Source organism: Numida meleagris, chromosome 13 (assembly GCF_002078875.1).
Source record: "Numida meleagris isolate 19003 breed g44 Domestic line chromosome 13, NumMel1.0, whole genome shotgun sequence".
Lineage (NCBI taxonomy): Eukaryota > Metazoa > Chordata > Aves > Galliformes > Numididae > Numida > Numida meleagris.
In genome coordinates this window covers 10,989,084-11,007,003 of record NC_034421.1, presented here as the reverse complement: position 1 = coordinate 11,007,003, position 17,920 = coordinate 10,989,084, and the positions used below count along the sequence as shown (strand labels likewise).

General features: G+C 39.8%; 1 long non-coding RNA gene across 1 annotated transcript in view; it reads left to right on the top strand.

The window, feature by feature from the left end:
• LOC110405792 overlaps positions 1-17,920 on the top strand; it is a 458,825-nt gene that overhangs the window by 168,874 nt on the left and 272,031 nt on the right. Inside the window, exon 3 of the long non-coding RNA XR_002443108.1 lies at positions 5,476-5,572. This is a non-coding gene — a long non-coding RNA (uncharacterized LOC110405792). The remainder of the gene's footprint in view (positions 1-5,475; positions 5,573-17,920) is intronic.

The following is a 17,920-nucleotide window of genomic DNA, read 5'->3' as shown; positions in this document are numbered from 1 at the left end:
CAGAATAAATGGCACCCACTGACATTTATCAGCACTTGCTGAACACTGATGGAGATTAAACAGTGGATGTGAGCACGGTTGGGGGTGGTGCACTTCAGCTGTGGTGATGGTGGCAGTGGGTCATCTCCTCTGGTGCAGATATTTATGAGTGCAGCATGTAGGCTATTGCTGATTGCTGGCAAAACTGCATGGCTAATAGTGGTGACTGTGTTGAAAAATACCTTTATAGCTGAGAATTTGCTCTATCAACTAGCGTTATAGTGCTCTTTGTATGTGTTGTCGTTTCCCTGGAAATAAATAGGAGGCATTACTTCTGGAGTGACCTAAAAAGTTTTCATGGCAAATAAGTTTCTGTCTTGGAATAGATTTGTTTGCAGGAGATATCTGTGGAGGTCTGTTGTTGTTTGTTTGTTTTAATATATCCAATAAGGAACCAGAAAAATGCCACGTGACCCGTGTGTCTAATTAAAACTATTCAGCACAGCTTGAATTTACAATTTTGATTTCTTGCAGTAATCTGCTTGTGAACAATCTAGAGGCAAGGAGTTATTCATAGAAACTGTTGAGTAAATAATTTTCAGATAATGAAAACATTCAAAAAAGTCAAGATAGTTAATTAGTGAGCAGAAGAAATTAAATTAATTGAATGAATAATTCATAATGAATTATTCACCCAGCTCTATTTTACAGAGTGTGGAAGGTCTGAAGAAGAGCCAGTGTTTGAATTAACTCCAAACGGAAAACCACATCTCTATTTCTGCTGTGTTGAGGTTATTTATTGATGTGTAAAAACAAGCTGGGCGAGCCAGTCTATTTAATCATCTTACTCTTCTTGCTCTGTAACATGAGTCATGCTGGATTTGAGACAAACATAGATGCTTTGCTTGCAAATGTGCGTTGGGGAATATGTGTTAGAGGGCTCTTTGGTTTTTTTAAAATATATTTATTGTGAGAGAAGCATGATCAGATGAAAATGCTCTGTAGAAGCTGAAAACTAGGTATAAGCCTGGATGCTGCTAATATTTGCAGTTGACATGTCCCTGTTGTGGCCGAATACTATTGCTTAACTTCATCGCATGCTGTGTAGGACTGTATCCAAAAGATAGACTGCGTAAGCTGCATTTGTTTCCTTGCGGCTGGGGAGCTGGTTGCTCTTGGTTTTGTTTTTCTTCGGGATTTCTTACTTTGCTTCTGATTATTCAGGGAGAAAAAATTATAATGACAATCAAATAATGAAATATTGGAAACCCAAATTTATGCTGAAGAGGTCGATTGTGGATCTGCCTTGAGACCTGGCAGGCAGTGAGTGGTCAGAGCTCACCTGCTTGTCCTTTTCCTTCTGTTTTCCTTCCAGTGTGCTTGGAGGAGAACAAATCATTTGATACAGCCCAGAGAAGTAGCTCTGTTCTTATCTTCTGCTCTTGAGGGAACAGGGCTTGCGGTGGAGTCATTTGCTTTGCTGCCTCTTGTATCAGTGATTCTCCTGCTCTGAGATGAGTCTGATGCAAGAGTTTCCTAAGTTAGTGCTGCTGTCATCTGAGTGGTGAAAGATGTAAAAATTCAGTGATCTGTTGGTCCTCGTATCCATTTCCGCAGGTCTGGTTTTCATTGTGGGTTTGTTTCTTTCTGCTGTTTTTGATTGAAAGTATGGCTGTGCAGGTGGAGTTAAAAAAAAAAAAAAAAAGAAAAAAAGGATGGAGAACGTGAGAAGTACCATCCAGCATCGCCTAATGGCAGGCTGTTTTTTGTTGTTCAATTTCTTCTGTAAACTAGGAAATGCTAAAGTACAGATGTAAATTTCTGGAGAAACAGTGTGTGCGGATTTTGACAAGATATGCATAACCATAAGAAAAGGAAGAGACTGAAAATTCAGTAAAATAGGCACCACCATTATTTTCTTGGGTAGTTGAAAAGAGTGAATGGGTCTGAGTAGCCTTGGAAACCACAACTGTGCTATAGCAGTAGGGCACTTCAAACAATGGCTTTCAGTCTGGGTTCAAGGTCATTAAAGGCAGCAGTTCTCATTTTACTGATTGGCTCATTTAATCCACAGCGTGAACAGGAGCTGTGCTAGAGTTGCCTTTGACACTTTTCTGCTTTCTTCTACTTGAAATCAGTCTGGTCAATCCAATATCAGATTTCTGTCAAAGAGCGCTGCTGGGAAGTATTATGGGCTACTTTCCATAATATTAGTACATTTGATCCTAACTGAGAAGTGTGGCAATATTCTAAGTAAGCTAAAGGTAACTGAAGTGCTGAGTCAGAAGATCTAGGGCAGTAATGACTAAAATTAAACCACAAAAGGATCCCTCACTTATGTTTTATTTCCACACGCTTCCAAAGGCAGTTCCCAGTTGCTGACATACTTAGGCTCCTAGAAACCCTGCTAGAGCACTCAGCACAAGGATCAGGTAGCAGGTGGTGGTGTTATCCATTTACTGCAGGTCATCTCCACACCGGCAGGTACAGAGCAGGACTGATTGGATGAGAAGCAGGCTTTGACCGCAGGTGGTTGGAAGGGATGCGGAAGGAATGAAAAGTATAATTGTAACTGGTTGTGTTAGAGAGACAAAGCAGGCTAGAATTTAAAAGAAGATATCAAGGGGTTGTTGTGCATCACTGAACAGCCATTTAGATTTGACTGCAATAGTACAGAATTTGTCATGGTGGTTTAGTTAACATGTTAGGTTTTGATGAAAAAGAAAGTGTCTTTGATCGCTCCGCAGAGAGAACGGAGTTTACATTTGGAGCAGTGCAGTAGCTAATTCTATAAGGTCACGCAGTTCAGTGCCCCCTCCACCGCAAACTTGCTGAGGGGAGCAAAAGCAGAAAACCCATGGAACGAGAGGGAGAAAAATGATTAAGCTGCTCCAAAGAAAATCACGCCTTTGCTTTATGTTCATAGCTGCAGATTCTGCCATCCTATTTTATAGGATTGTTGCATAGGATGTCATTGATAGCTCAATGGAGGGAAGAATATGCTAAACTGTATGAGGTAGCACAAGACTCATGAAGGTGAAGATTTCACAGTCTTTGTTCGAGTCATGGCAAGATTCAAATCTTGCATTATGATATTTTAGAGGAATATTGTCTTTGCCACTTTTTCAATGCGTTGTATTTGTACTGTACTCTCAGCCCCGCTGTCTGTGGCACCCCTCAGTGACAGCTTGGCCACCGAAGTGCTGAGTGTATTTTATAAGTAAAAAGGATTCACATCACTGGGAGGCTGTTGGTGCTGTGACACGAAGTGATACGGTATTGCGGAGCCATCCTTCTCAGCAGGATGTGATGATGCAGGGGTTTTGCCACGAAGTCTTGCCCAGGACAGGCTGCAGGTACAAGTTCTGAGAAGGCTGCTCCCAAGAGGAGGATGGCATTGGAGCTCACTGCCTCCCATTAAGCATAGGCCACAAAGCATCATGGGCAGCTGCCCAGCATGTGCCATCAGCAATCCTATCATTAGGATAGCGGCTGTATAGTAAGCTGGTCCCCAGTGGAGGAATTTTGGCACTACTGTTGCTCTCACGAGTTGCTGATAGCATTTAGTCCACATCAGAGACAAGTTCTGCCTGTGTTTGCATCCAGCCTTTTGCAAAACCAAGTGCCCAGTTCATCACTGGTGAAACCTAGATGTGTAATTTCCAATAGAAGTTGATAAGTTCTAAATCCGTGTGTGTGTGTGTGTGTGTGTGTGTGTGTGTGTGTGTATCTCTATGCTTTTTGAAAAGGAAGTCACCAACTTGATTAAAGTTTTTCTTATTTATTGTTTTTTTGTTAAAGTTTACAATGGGACTAAAAATGTAAGAATATTATTTGAGCTGAATTATTTAAAAAGTTGGGAAAGGAATAGCTAAGCAGCATTTCACGTCTACCAATAGTATCATTAAATTGTAGAGGATTCCTGCTATGCTGTGTATAGATACATCTATTTATATACAGTTTTTCCTTTGTTGTTGTTTTTACTACAAATGTCTTAACAATAGTGCAGCAAGAAAATCTGACACGTTGTAAAGAAAAAGGTATATTTATTGCGGGTTTGAGTTTCACCAGGAAAGCTCAGAATTGCATCAGTCTCTCAGCAACGATAACCATTGCAGTTTTTTTCCCACTTTGCTGCACCTCAGAGGAATGCCTGTGCTTACTATTTAGCATTTTCTGTTTCGTTGTTTTCATGGCCTGCACTGAAATTTAATTCTGCAGGGTCTATTAAATCAAAGTCTAAGTGATCAGGGAAGTAGGAATATTGCATTTTTTTGGTGCTCTTTTTTATTAAAAAATAAAAATAAGAATCCTGCAATGGGGTATATTTGCCGGAAGGATGTAGCCAGGTGGGCTGAGGAGGTGGAGGCTGCTTGGTGGCAGGAGGGAATGGCTTCTTCCTGCACAGAGCAGGGGGAGCAGCACAGCCTGGAAAGGCCGGGGAGAAATGCACAGCAAGCAGAGGGGGGCTCGGCTCCAGGAAGGGCTCCTTTGCTTAAATACAGGTATCCAGTACTACCCCAGGGGCTCCAGTAAGCTGCCTGGCACTGGCTGCCTCTCCAGAAAGGCGCTTGTTCCCTGTAGTTCTTCTGTCCTAGGGAAATCTCTGAGAGGATGAGGTGGCGGATAGAGGGAAGCATCTTCCTCACAGTCTGAGAGTTCCCACCACTGGGCTGGAGAAAAGAGAAATCTCTGAGCTAGTGGAGTGGATTTGCTCTCAAACCTTTTGTTCAGATTATCTGAAGAGAAATAGATGTATACTTTCTTCTACATATTTCCTTTTCAAGAGAATTAAAAACTTGCTAAAAACCATAAAATTCATAAAAGAGAAAATAATAAAAATTAAGGCTGTTGCTGCGCTACATCATAAGCTTTTAAAATGTATTTTAGGTGTTTTTTAGGCCAGTTCTGGATGGCTTTTGGCTGCAGCAGTCCTCTTCACCTTAGCTTCTCTGGAAATCGATAGTGTAAGGGCTTTGCTGTGGTGTCGGCATTTATTTATCCATAAAAGCCTGCAGACTAAGATGAGACTCCGAGGAAAAAGCTGCTATTTCACTATTCGTCATAGGAGTGCCAAAAAAATCCACAACTTTACTAAAGTCAGTCACCAGTTTTTTTTTTCAGCTGTCCCAAAAAGCCTGGTACAAAATTGTTTCTGTTGGCAGCTCTAGTGAGTACTGTCTGACACGGATGTTTTTCAGAGAGATAAATTTACTCTCATTCATTTCATAGCTTTGGAAGGGCCTTGTTTTCTCTTTCTGAGTTGAATGGGGTTGTTAGGTGCAGGTGGGTGCCTTTGCAGAATAGGGGACCGGGCTGACCTGACAGCTCATCAACATCTGGCGCTGCTCTGCAAAGGGCATGATGCCGAATCAATTAAAGAGAATTTCCAGTTGGTTTCAGTGAGCAGTTCCTGTAGAGGAATGGCGTGTGGAGAGTGTGTTCTTCCAGCCTTGCAAGTTTTGGCTAACAACCTCATCTCTCTTCTCCCCACAGGTGTGTGGTTAAAGCATCATCAGTGGAGCTAATACCATGAGTGGAGAGAGACGCTGCAGGATGCTTCAAGCAAGGGAGGAATCTGAACAGTGGCAACGTAAGTTAAGAACTGCTATGCCTGGCAATACAATTCTGAATGTTTTTTTGGGACTTACTTCTTGCAAGTGAGACAGAGCTAGAGCACTTGTAAGAGAGTGCACGTGTCGTCCTGGATATTTGCAGAATCAAAGCCCAGTTAAAAGCAGGTCACACTGATGTTAGTTAAAAACATTTTAAATGTTTAAGATCATTTGCGAGTAAATTTTGATGTTCTCTTTGGGCCTTTAGAGTACCATTTGTGTCTGCTTTTCAGCTTGCAAGCAGGCTGTCTGGACACTGGTAAGTAAGCGGGTCACGCTACATTTGTGACAACATCTGAATGGATTTTGGTGTATTCTAAGTAATACAGCAGTGCTTCCAAGTAAAGAAACAGCACTATGATGTCTGCATGATCCATGTTCTAATCAGCTGTTTATGCTGGCAGAGGTGCCTAGGCTGGATATGCATGTAGATGTTTGCTCTTGTAAACGGTGACAATGATTGACCAGGCATCTGCCCAAACTTTTGGGGTACAATCAGCTTGATGCCAAAACATGCTCATATAAAAACAGCTGGTGTGGAGTCTGGCCATTGTTTATGGGTCTTGACCAGGTAGTCAGTACACAAAAAGAAATGATGGAAGTGCAGAGGAGGATAGTGTCTCTCGTTCTGATGAGGAGTTCCTTTCTGTACGTTGTTTAGCAGTATGCTCTATGATAGCATTGCTTTTGTTATTCAAACAATACATGTTGTGCACGTTTCTTGGGCATTTTTATTGTCCCATTTTTTCCAAAGTGAATAAGAAATATTTTCTCTGTATCTGCCATATATTTGACTTACTAAAAAATAAATTGGTGGTCTATTAGTAGATGTGTTAATGGCTTCATAAAGTTTTAAAATATAGCTTGCCAAGTGTTGCACTGTATATGTAGTCCTTAATACTTTTTCTATTTCCTTTTGTTGTTTCATGATCGGTTTGTTCTGGAATATGTTTTGCAATTACAATAAGAGATTTAATGTTGTTTTGAACTCCGCCAAAGTCTGATTACATTTTCTGTTTTGGCCTAAGTAATTTCTTTGTGCTTCAATTTTCTCTGTATAAAATGTCTAGATTGCAGATCCTGGTAATTAACTGCAATTCTGATTTTTAGTTCAGCACAAGGTTAACCACCTTCCATAAAGCAAAATCCTATTTATTCAGATGAAGGAATTATAGGGAAAATATAAAGTAACAGAAAAGCAGTTTACATACAAGTCTGGGTTACATGAAGTCACCAGCACTGACATGGAGCTCCTAGCAGAAAAGCAGAAAATAATATCCTCTCAAGGGTTTAAGATTTCTGGAGAGCATTCAGGGAAATATCCCTGCATATGCACCCTATGATAATACCTTTTCCTGAACAATTGCTTTGGGCAGCTGAAGACTGCACTGGGCTTTGGTCTCACCCTGTACGGGCATTCTTATGTTCTTAGAATTTGAGATACCTCTAATACGGATATTTGTTAGTTTTCAGTGATACTGCAGGTATTCATGTTTTTGTGTCAGGCTGCCCAGAAGAACCAGTAGAGTTTGAGCTTGGTTTATTAAGAAACAAGCCCCAACCTGAAGACGTTTACAGGCCAACTAGACAGGACAGACAAAGGCTAGGGGGAAGTACAAGTAAAGAGAAATCGTACAATCATAGAATGGTGTGATCTGTTCAAAAAGAGACAGCAGGAGCTGGGAGAAGCCTCAGGGTCTTGCTTGATTGTTTTTCCTGTAGGTCAGCTTAGATTTGATTTTTTTTTTTTTGTTATTGTTGCAGCTTCTTTTATATTTATCTAGAGCTTCATTTCACATTTTTAATGCATCTCCTCAAGTCGCCATCACCCTCTTAATTATTTATTCTCTTTTATACTAATGTAAGTCATAAGTTTCAAATTATCTCAGTCAGGATGGGAGAGGTAGCTAAGTATTTTAAATGCTCAAAGGTGATCCAGATTCAGTTCTAACTATCAGCATGCACTTTCATCCAAATATTACAATATTGCTTAAACCCAGTATGTTTTCCTTGCTTTTTCTAGGGGTAAGTTTTTTGTTAAATTGGAGTACTCTGGTATTTGTAGGACTGAGCAATTATCCAGCCTTACTGTGTATTTCAGAGTGCTAACCTCTAGGGAGGCTGAAAACTTGTCTCTTCATCCAGCATGAACATCTAATTCTTCAGGGGTCCATCTTTCACTGCAGAGAGGCACACATTTTCAGTGATCTTGCCAACAAGAATTGAATAGATTGAAGCTTTTTAAAAAATTGGACAGGTTCTTTTGTCTTTTTTTTTGGTGGTTTTCATTGTTTTTGTTGTTCTTGTCTTGATTTGTTTCTGTTCTCCAAACTACTTGACTTCTTCTGCTTATAACTCTTTTTACCTCCTCCTGTGAAAGACTACTGGTGTGTCCCCTGGTAATTGTAGAATGTGTGCTAGAAGCTCCTTCTTCAAAGATATATCTATACAAAAATTCTCAGGTGGGTATTGCTCTCCCTTGATGTGTGTAGTTCTTTCTGCAGAAATAAGAAAATCACACTCTGTCATTCCCAAAGATGAAGTCGGATCTTTCTTTTTTGTTTTTTTTTTTGAAGAATATATTTTAAATCACAGTCACTTTGAATTCCTGTATTCTCTTTTTATCTGCACGCTCCCCATTTCTCCTGTTTGACAGCAGCAGGTAAAGATTCTAACCTCTCAAAAATTATACTGCACAGCAATCATGCAGAGGGTGTAGGGGGAGTTGTCAATCCTTGTGCTTCATAACAAGGGTGGGAGGGGAACGTCTATTACATGCTAAAATATTGGAGGACAGTATGAATACAGTAATTCCAATCTTACAATAGACTTGGTGGAAAAAACAACAAACCCTCCTAATGTCTGAAGAAAGGAAACCTGCTGTTCATCACCTTGGTTTCATCAGCGAAGTTAGATGGCTGTATATCACATCTGATATCCTTAAAACCATTACATCGAGCACAAAATAAAACACTGAGCTAATCCAATATGCGGATTTGGGCATTATTTATAGTAGTCAAAACAGGTGTGAGACTTTCTTGTAGAAATGGGTACGCATTCCAATATGAAAAGATTTGAGGATGGGAATTGAGGCAGGTATAGGAAATGAAAGAGATGAGAGAGGACAAGGTGACTGTTTTTCTTGGGAGATTATGAAGATATAAAGCAATTACAGTGCAAAAGTGTTTTGTTTTCAGTCTTAGTTTCGGTGCAGTTCAAAGCCCACCCAAGCACTGACCAACTCAGTGCAGCAAAAACGCACCCTCCATTTGGATCAGAGCTGTACCTATTACTCCAAGCTGATGGAACACAGGGTAGTGAGTGTCAGAACAACTTCGAGAATTCAGTGGAGCATGCAAGTGTGGGGTATATAGAATTAGTTTAACGTGATTTTTACACAGCTGATTTGGATCCATGGTTATCGTATGCATAGAAATGGTAGAAAGTAGAATCTAGATGATACTGTGATATTAAGTAGTTTGATGAATAGAAATAGTTCTGGTATTCCTCAAATTACACCAGAACCTCAGCAGAGCCTCTGCTCTGTAGCCTTGTCACTAGAGGAAAAGAAGAAAGCTTTGCTGCTTGTTCCATTTCTTTTTTCTGCCTTTGAGTCCAAAAACTCAAAAAGTTGCTAAAAGATTTGGGATCTCCTTGGTTTAAATATTAAATGGTAAGAATGATAACTACTCTTTACAGTTAAAATACTTATTATCTCTGCTAGTAATAATATTTCATATGTACCAGTTAGCCAAATACGTATTCTAGAAATGCTCTCAGAAAGATGAAATTTAAAATCCTGAAGTGAAATTCCACTTCTCCCCTGACAGTGGCCACACTGCCTTCCTCCCATTTACTTGCGAGTCACATACTGCCTTGATAGGTAAACTGTGAATATAATGTGTTCCAGTAATCCACTGCAGCGACCTGAAAGCACTCTAACAGGTGATCAGATTATTGTGAACAAGAGCCTAAAAAACAGCATTTACCAATGTTTGTCTCACACACACACACACACACACAAACACACACACACACACACACAAAGAAAAGCTGAAATGGTCTTTAGCTATCATCTCTGCAAGGTTTTGTATCCGTGCTGCAGTTTCAAATGGCAGTGTGTCAGTCTTCGCTGTTTGCTTTTCAGAGCAAGCATTATAACTTAGGCAAAAAATAACCAATAGAAGGAATAAACCCTCAGATTAACAAATGTTGTTGGATTGAATTTAGTTTTACAAATATCAGCTTTTGTGTGTGTCTGTGTGCGCGCGCTGGAAAATGTTTCAAGAGTAGCTTAGCATGTAGTGCTATGAAGGTGTCATTCTCACTGAAAAAAAACCTAAGAGCATTGTTTTGGTCATTCATGCTCATCTGAAAAAAGAAAAAAAAAGAAAAGAAGCAATGCATTTACACTTTAATACTGTGTCATATAACTAGACATCTATAGCTCTGCATACATTATTAATACGACTTTATTGCCAGCTTTATTGGTTTCACTACTGCTTCTCCTCTTGGGAAGCCATGTAAAATACAAAGACTGCACAAATGCCGACATTACAAGAGCCACTATATACAAAGCAAATAATATTGTGCAAGTACAAATATTCACTTGAGTTGCTTCCTGCAATTCACATAACATAATAACAAATAGTCCATAAATGCAATCCCCTTAGCTACTACTATTATTCCAAGTATTTTATATTTTTATCTAGAACACTTGTGCTGCTATTACTGAACAAAATTTTATTCCTACATTTTGTGACAAGAAAAGAGAATTCCTGTTAAGCAGAAACTGAAAACATGAAATATTATTCAGAATCACTGTAACTTTATAGCAGATGCTGAGGAGGTGCAGTGCTCAGTTTTTCTTTGATTCTAGAGAACAGGGTTTCTCTTTCGTTTCAGAAATGAGTTTAAGACTTGAACTGAAGAGACAACAGCAGTGTCAAACATATGAAAGAGAAACACTGCAGGCAGGATTATTATCGGAAGGCAACCTCAGGAAAATCACTGACATGTTTTTCCCGTGAAAGCTTCCTAATTTATTGAATCTCAGACTAATTTGTACAGGTCATCTATTCGATAATCCCCAACCCCTCCACTTACAGGCTTTTTTTTGTGTGTGTATAATGTGTAAGATAGTACTTCACTGGATGCTCAATGGATGGGAGCTGGTGATTCAATCTGGAAATGTTGTGTGGTGTTTTGTGTATGTATGCGCGAGAATCACGGCAAGGAGACTGGTTCTGTAGTGCGTGGTGATGGCCCTGCAAGGATCTCTGGGCAGGCGCACGCTTGGCTGGCTGCTTCTGGGCTTTTAGGGGTGGTTCTGAATAACAGCCAGGAAAGGAAGAATGACAGGGTGGATGATCGGGAGCAAGTATTTCTGCATGCCAAGTTAAAGTATCATGCCTAAGAGTTTGTTTTCCTTTTTCTCTCATCTATTTGAAATGATAAAATCGCTTTTGAATATTTTGCCTGAAACCTGTTTGAAAATAAATTTTCTTGAAGAAATGAATGTGTAACGAAGAGTTTGAAAGATGGTTCTATGGCATACTGAGAGAAGTCTAAGCCAAGGGCTGGTGTGGTTTAATCTCAGATAGCTGAACAGGCTGCTGTGGCTGCGGTTAGGTGAATGAGAAGAGTCAGTATGGGTGCTGCCTTCAGTGATAACATCACTGCACACACAGGTGGCTCCTCTGCTGCACTGTGCTGTAGGTACCTGTGATGAATCTGGGATGCTCGAGCAAATTCTTTATGGCCCTTTCACTATAATTTCTAAAGGCATGCTCTCCTTAATCTTGTCCTCGCATTTCTCTCAGACAATGTTTAAAAAATGTATGCGGGTATTTATTTACTTTCTCCAACATCCAACCTTTTCCACTCTCCTACCTCATCCCCATCCACATTCCACGCAATTTCCTATTTGTTCATTCTGCTCTATTCCAATTCTGATCATCGTTCTTCTGAGTTTAAACTTCCCTCTCTAAGCTTAAATATTTTTATTTGGGGACAGCTTATAGTGTTATCAGAACTAATTGGTCACAGCATCTTTTTAAGCCTTTTGTATGCCTTCGTTTTGGTAGCTCTTCACCTGGCTGCCATTTTTTTCTGTTCATTCCAGTTCATACTCTCTATGAGGACTTCTTGCATCTGGGTCTGTGACCCCTTGTCTCCCTTGGACCCATTGTGGTGGCCTTGTGGACCTCATACAGGTCATGCTGAGCTCCCCGTGGGCCCCAGGAGCTGAAGGACTGCTTTGTGACATGCCCTGTCTTCCAAGGGAAGCTTCAAAGCGCCGCTCTTTGGGTCCTTTGCTATAGCAGCTGTCATGGCTGGATTTCTTACCCCAGTCACCTTGTTTTGGAAGGGCAAGTTACTGCCTTCCTCAGGGTTTGGAAGGGTGGCTCCCATCCCTGACAGGTCTTCCAACGTAAAAGGAGCTCTCTGTAGCAAACAGAAACCAAGAAAAGATTTATAAAGGTCTCCATGAGCCTGACACTTCATGCTCTGGAGCAAGTGCTCTGATTTCTCCATTCCTACCCCTGTCAGCATTGATAAGCCTCCCTTACCTGACATGAGCTGTTATTGCCCTTGACTGCTCTCCATTTACACAAAGGTTAACTCTCCCCCTCTATCTGTGCTTTATAGCAATATACTATTTAGAAAGTGCTTCCATTGAACACAGAGACAAGTGAATTTGGCACAGATTTTTTTTTTTTCCCCCCCTACACAATAGGCCATTGAGTTGATGCAGCTTAAAGCCTTTCTCACTTCTGACAAATCCCAGGAGAGAAGCTACAGTTGTCACCATAACAGGGAAGGTTACAGGAGGAGCTCATTGCAGAGAGGGAGCTCATGGTACAAGTCAGTTGTGTCTGAAGTTATGTCCCCCTCAAAAAAGTGGGGGTGGGAAGCTCTCCAGAGAGTGACATCAGATGGCTCATCTGTATCGGGACGTGAATGGGGAGAATTACTCATCACTGCAGGCAGGGCAGGAGATTCTGACTCTCATCCCTGGAAGGGGAAAAAAAACCTCGTGGCTCTTCCACAGACCTATGGTCTTTCCATAGATGTAATCTAGAGAAACCTGGGTGGAAGGCTCGGTGCTACATTTCCACAAGTGCTGTCAATGAGCTTAGTTCTTTTCCCAGTTTCAGTATTCTGTTCTTGTTCAGGCTGCACTGGTTTTGTATGCAGGAATGGTTAGTCTTATAAAAAGTTGAGGAGAGAAATTTTGTTCTGCATTCTTCATTTCAAGTTACCTCCTAGATACAGAAATTATATTATGACATTTGGAACACTCCCACTTCTCTAACACCAGACTGCGTAGGTAACTTTATAGCAGCATTTTTTTCCTCTTCAGTTCCCCAAAGTCTTATCTGCCCTGCTTCTTTTTCTTCCTGCAGGAAACAGGATCTTCAGAGGGTTTTCTGAAATCTCTTTGTAATATTAGTGAACATGTACAGGAAAACCCTCAGGTTATGTTCAACTCCTGATATCCTTCACTTTAGATTTAAGAAATTCCCTTAAACTCTCATTAGTGGAGACCTTCTCATTCCTATAAAAGTTTAAAGAAAATCTGTGTCTAATCAGAGATTTAGCACGGCTCCTCTGTGTGGTTGAAGAAAGGAGATTCTTTGCACTTCTCTCTTCATTCTGGAGAGAAGACAACTGTTACAAAAACGTGTCTTTATTGATGTGGCCATCTTTCTCCCTCATCGCTTTTAGCCTTATCTTTTCCTCTTCTCTGCCTTTTGCAAATCTTTTAATTGATGAGGGGAAGAAGTCAGATTTTGATTAAACACTGATGAAACCAGGCAGGATTATTTGTTTTCCCTCTGCTCCTGTGTGAGCTGGCATTGGTACAAAAGCACCAACTCTGCATTCTTGCCACAGTTTCTCACATTTGTGTATTTCTGAGAAGAGTGGCACGCAGAGAAAGAAGTGAGGTATCTGGGTTCGGTGGAGGTTTTTTTTTTGTCATGAATTTCGAGCTGTTTCCTGTATTTTTCACGTTCTCTCCATCATGAAACCAAGACTATTGTAAATGTGGAAAAATTACACAAAATCAGGATGAGGAGAAGCTGGAAAGTATCCGTAACTTCCAGCCAAAAGAAAGGAAAAATGAGAGTGAAGTAAAAAAACAAAACTGTTATTGTTTCAGAAGTCCTAAATATGTATGTTTAAGGGCCTGATATACAATTTAAGACTTTTGATTGAGTATTGCAGTCCAGATTCTACCAGAAAGTAAAAGTGCTCTGAGATTCCTGGGCTGCGAGCTGCTTTCCTCTTGCTCTCTGGGGCATATAATTAGCTGCTCTCTGTGACTTCTTTTTCTAAAATAACTGTGGGACTAAAATGAGAAAAAAGCAACCTGTTCTCCTCCCCAGGTATGTTTGAATTTGTAGGGTAAAAAATAGAATAAACAAGCAAAAAAGCCCCACTTTCTCCATTCCATAAGAATATTGGATGCAAAATATGGCTGACAGTTATTTAAAACTAAACAGTGAAAAAATAGTACCCCAGCATAAAAACGTCTGTGGCTGATTTGTCTTCTCTATTTCACTAATACGATGTACGGGCTTTCTCAGATAACTTTGAACAATTAGGAGTCTTAAGGAGTTCCTGCTGCTTAATACACATCAACTGACCTAAATCTCACAGACAATGTGTATGTAACTCTAGTCCTAAGCAAACACTGGACGAAACACGGAGGTTTAAATCCCATCGGAAAGCCAGCTTTAATCTATTTGGTTTTGCTACAAAATATTTATTATCATTAGAAACCTGAAATGCATAATGCTGCCAGAATGCTACAACCAATTTAGCTATGTTGAAGTTAAAGTTTTAATCTACACTGATTCCAGAGTTAATGCTGAACTTTATTTTTGTTTGGAGTTTGGATCAAATCATGACAGTTTAAGGTATAGAAAGGAAGATGATGTGGCAGAGTTTTGGGAGAGAGGAGACTTTTGGAAACTATTCACAACATGTAATGCTGGAAGATATTCCACTAACGAGAAGTGCAGGTACGCTGTACTCAATGAATAACATATCAAAAAGAATCAGTGTGTTTCACATTGCTGTATAAATAATGGGATGTATCGTACATGGCCCATCCATGGATAAATAAATCAGTGCATGGTTAAGTATCTAGTGCAGAGTTCCAGGTGGATAGTTTTGTATTATACAGATGAACTTTTATTCACTGGAAAAAGTGACCTCTAGATGTAGGCAGCAGCAATTTTGATGGCAAAAATCCACTAAGCTGCAAACGGCACGCTGAAGGTACGCTAAAGGTTGCAGTGTCAGTTGCCTACAGATTGCTTTGCTTTTAGCGAGCCCTTGTTTTTCAGGAATTTTGTTTCTGTGGTCCCTTGTTTTTCTTAACGATGGTACAACCAAAATGAGGTATGACTGTGTTCAAACATGTTGACTGCTTTTCATGTGACTACTGAAGTACTTACCTCAAACTCAGCTCATTTTGTTGGGTTGTGCCCCTGGAGGGTAACTGTTGATTGCTTTTGGTTAATATTGCATATATTTAGCACTGGTTTTGCTTATGAAATTCCTCCCCATTCAATCAGATCTTATTTATTTTATTTATGTAGGCCCATTATAAAATTATGTAGAACATGTAAGTTTCTAAGGGCCTTGTTCCCTTAATTAAACAATTAACTTGCCATTTTGGATTTGATCAAGAAATGATTGAACATGACAGACTGTCTCTCCTCTGGAGCACATAACGGTGTCAGGGTCAATTATGTTTCCTTTGGAGTCAGAGAGAAGGGGCTTTCTCATAAATTAGAACTTACTACTGATTTACAGTAGTAAATACCATACCTAACTGATTTTGTTAATGTTCTTATCAGATTAATAAAATAATCTGGAGACAATTCGGGATGTCAGTGAGGTGGTTAAGAATTAAATTACAGTGAAATGAAGAGACCCATCAGCTGGGTGAAATTTTTTGATTTAGGAAAATGAGACAATATCTAACATTCTGTGATGAAGAAGCATTAAAATATTTGTTCTATTAAACTGTGTTTTGGGAGCTGAGACTGTTTCTTGGTAAGGATATATTACTGCATGAATATTATTAATGCAAAAGCCACTGGCAAACATGATCATCAGTCTGATGGTTCTTTCAGAACAAAAAGCATAAATACCTATTTCTAGAAGAGCAATGGAGCTGTAAATCCTTGTTCTCTACTTAAGTATCAAAGCCGTCTTTGTACTTTGGGGAGGACAGGATGCTTGTTGGGGTTTTGGAGGCTGTAGAGGGAATTATTTCTAATCTAACTAGCTTTTCTAATACCGAGGAGCACTCTGTCCTGGGGATGCAATACATCGAGATGTTTTCTTGTATCTTAAGACAAGTTTGTCATTAAACCAGTTGTCTGCATCTGTCTATTGGCCTATATTGTTGTACCTGTCGGTGTCAGGGGATGATAGAAAGTAACATTAAAACCAGGCAGCGTAAGTTACAACTGTGCATGGAAATGCAGCAACCACGTGAAATCATCGCATACAGTTTACGTGGCAAGCAGTTGCTAAGCATCCTTGGGTAATTTGCTTTTTTTCTTCCATTTTTTGCAAAGCTGAAGGCATTCTTGATTTTACTCCCAAGTTTATTGTAACTTTATTATGTTTTCAGACTATTTACTAGAAACAAACATGTTCTTTATGCACTGTTATAAAATGAATAAAGAAATATTTTCAATAGTGCTTTTATCACAGAACAAAGAATCTCTATAACTGCTTGCACTTTATTAAAATGAACACCACTCATTTTGGCACTTGTCTATCAGATGCTTGTGGAAACTGGGTTATTTGCATATTAGAAACTGTTCACAGATACATTTAATAACATTTTATTAAGGACATCTGGTCTGCTAAAAATCTGCCAAAAGTTTGGATCAGATAGCTGCAGCAATCCTAAATTATAGATGGAATATGTTCTGAAAATGTGTTAAAACTACTGTCCTTCCCTCATTTCCTAGCGTATAAACTTGATTATTTTGCAGAAGCCGATCTTGTTAGGGGTTTGAGTCCCCCCCAGAATAGCTCCATAGATTTCTTTTTATCTTACAGAGAACAAAGAAATATCTGCATCTGCTCTTACATTTATCCAATGACAAGAAAGTGCTCAAATATGCTAGAGCTAAAAACAATAAATAAAAATTAACTTCCCAGATAAGCTGATGTATGGCTATGCATTTCATAAAATGACTAAATCAAACACATGCTTTAGACTGCCTGCAACATCTGTAGATTATATGGAAATAATTTAACTTCACTCTCTCTTCATTACGGATATTCTTTAGAATAGAGCTGTGCGTTTTACATCAGAACGGTTTAATGGCTTGTTGCACCAATATAAGTACTTTTTAGGTGGAATTCAATGACTTGTATTTTAATGAAAATTAAAATGTGACTCCACCTCCAAAAAGGAGAGACTTTTTTTGCAGTTTATATTTGATGATACTTACAGAATTATGCCGGCTTCAGTGTGCCTTCTGCATCCAAGTTCCATTGTATTTTGACATGTCACTGTGAAAGGGCCTAGGGTTTCTGTCAATTGGGCTATATAGAGTAGTAATTAATTTTGTTGCAAGTGTGTCAGCATCTGAGAAATTCTTCAGGTAGGTCTCGGCCTCTGCCCTGTCCTAGGCTGATTGGCACTACTCTTTTAATAGCATGGGAAGGATGCTTGCTCCTTGTGGCTTTTGGGTAGCACAATGTACGTTGTGCTATTGACAAGGAACAAAAGGGTGAGTCCTGCTGTGAATTGCACGTAATAATTGAGTTAACTTTAATAGCAGATGGTGGGGATGGCATTCTGCAGAAGGTATTTGTGGGAGAGGCCTGCCCGTAGCAAGCTTTAATGTGGGTTTAACCTGCAGTTCCGCAGTGTGATTCTTTTAGCAGTAAATTGGGCTTAGGATGGGAGCTTTTTCTCTGAACCATTTCAACCCACCCCTCTCACAGTGGACACAATCATACTGTGCATATTCAGCTGTTCAAAGGGATGTTCCATGTGGCCACTTATTTGCCCGCTCTGTGAAACCATCCTTCTCCCTGAGGAGATGTGGGTGTGTGTTTTAAGTAGCACAGGTGGATCACTTAGACCTGTCAGTAGAAGAGCAGACAGGGGAAATTAAAACGTAGTGAATGTGAATGCCGTGTGCCCCCTCCTCACCAGTTTCACTACAATATGGTCTTCTGCCTGTTTTTCAACTTACTCCTATAAGCATTATCATATGTAAGTATGACATGAATAAGCATTGCACGTTGGGTAGCTGAAGAGCAGTCAGTGATAG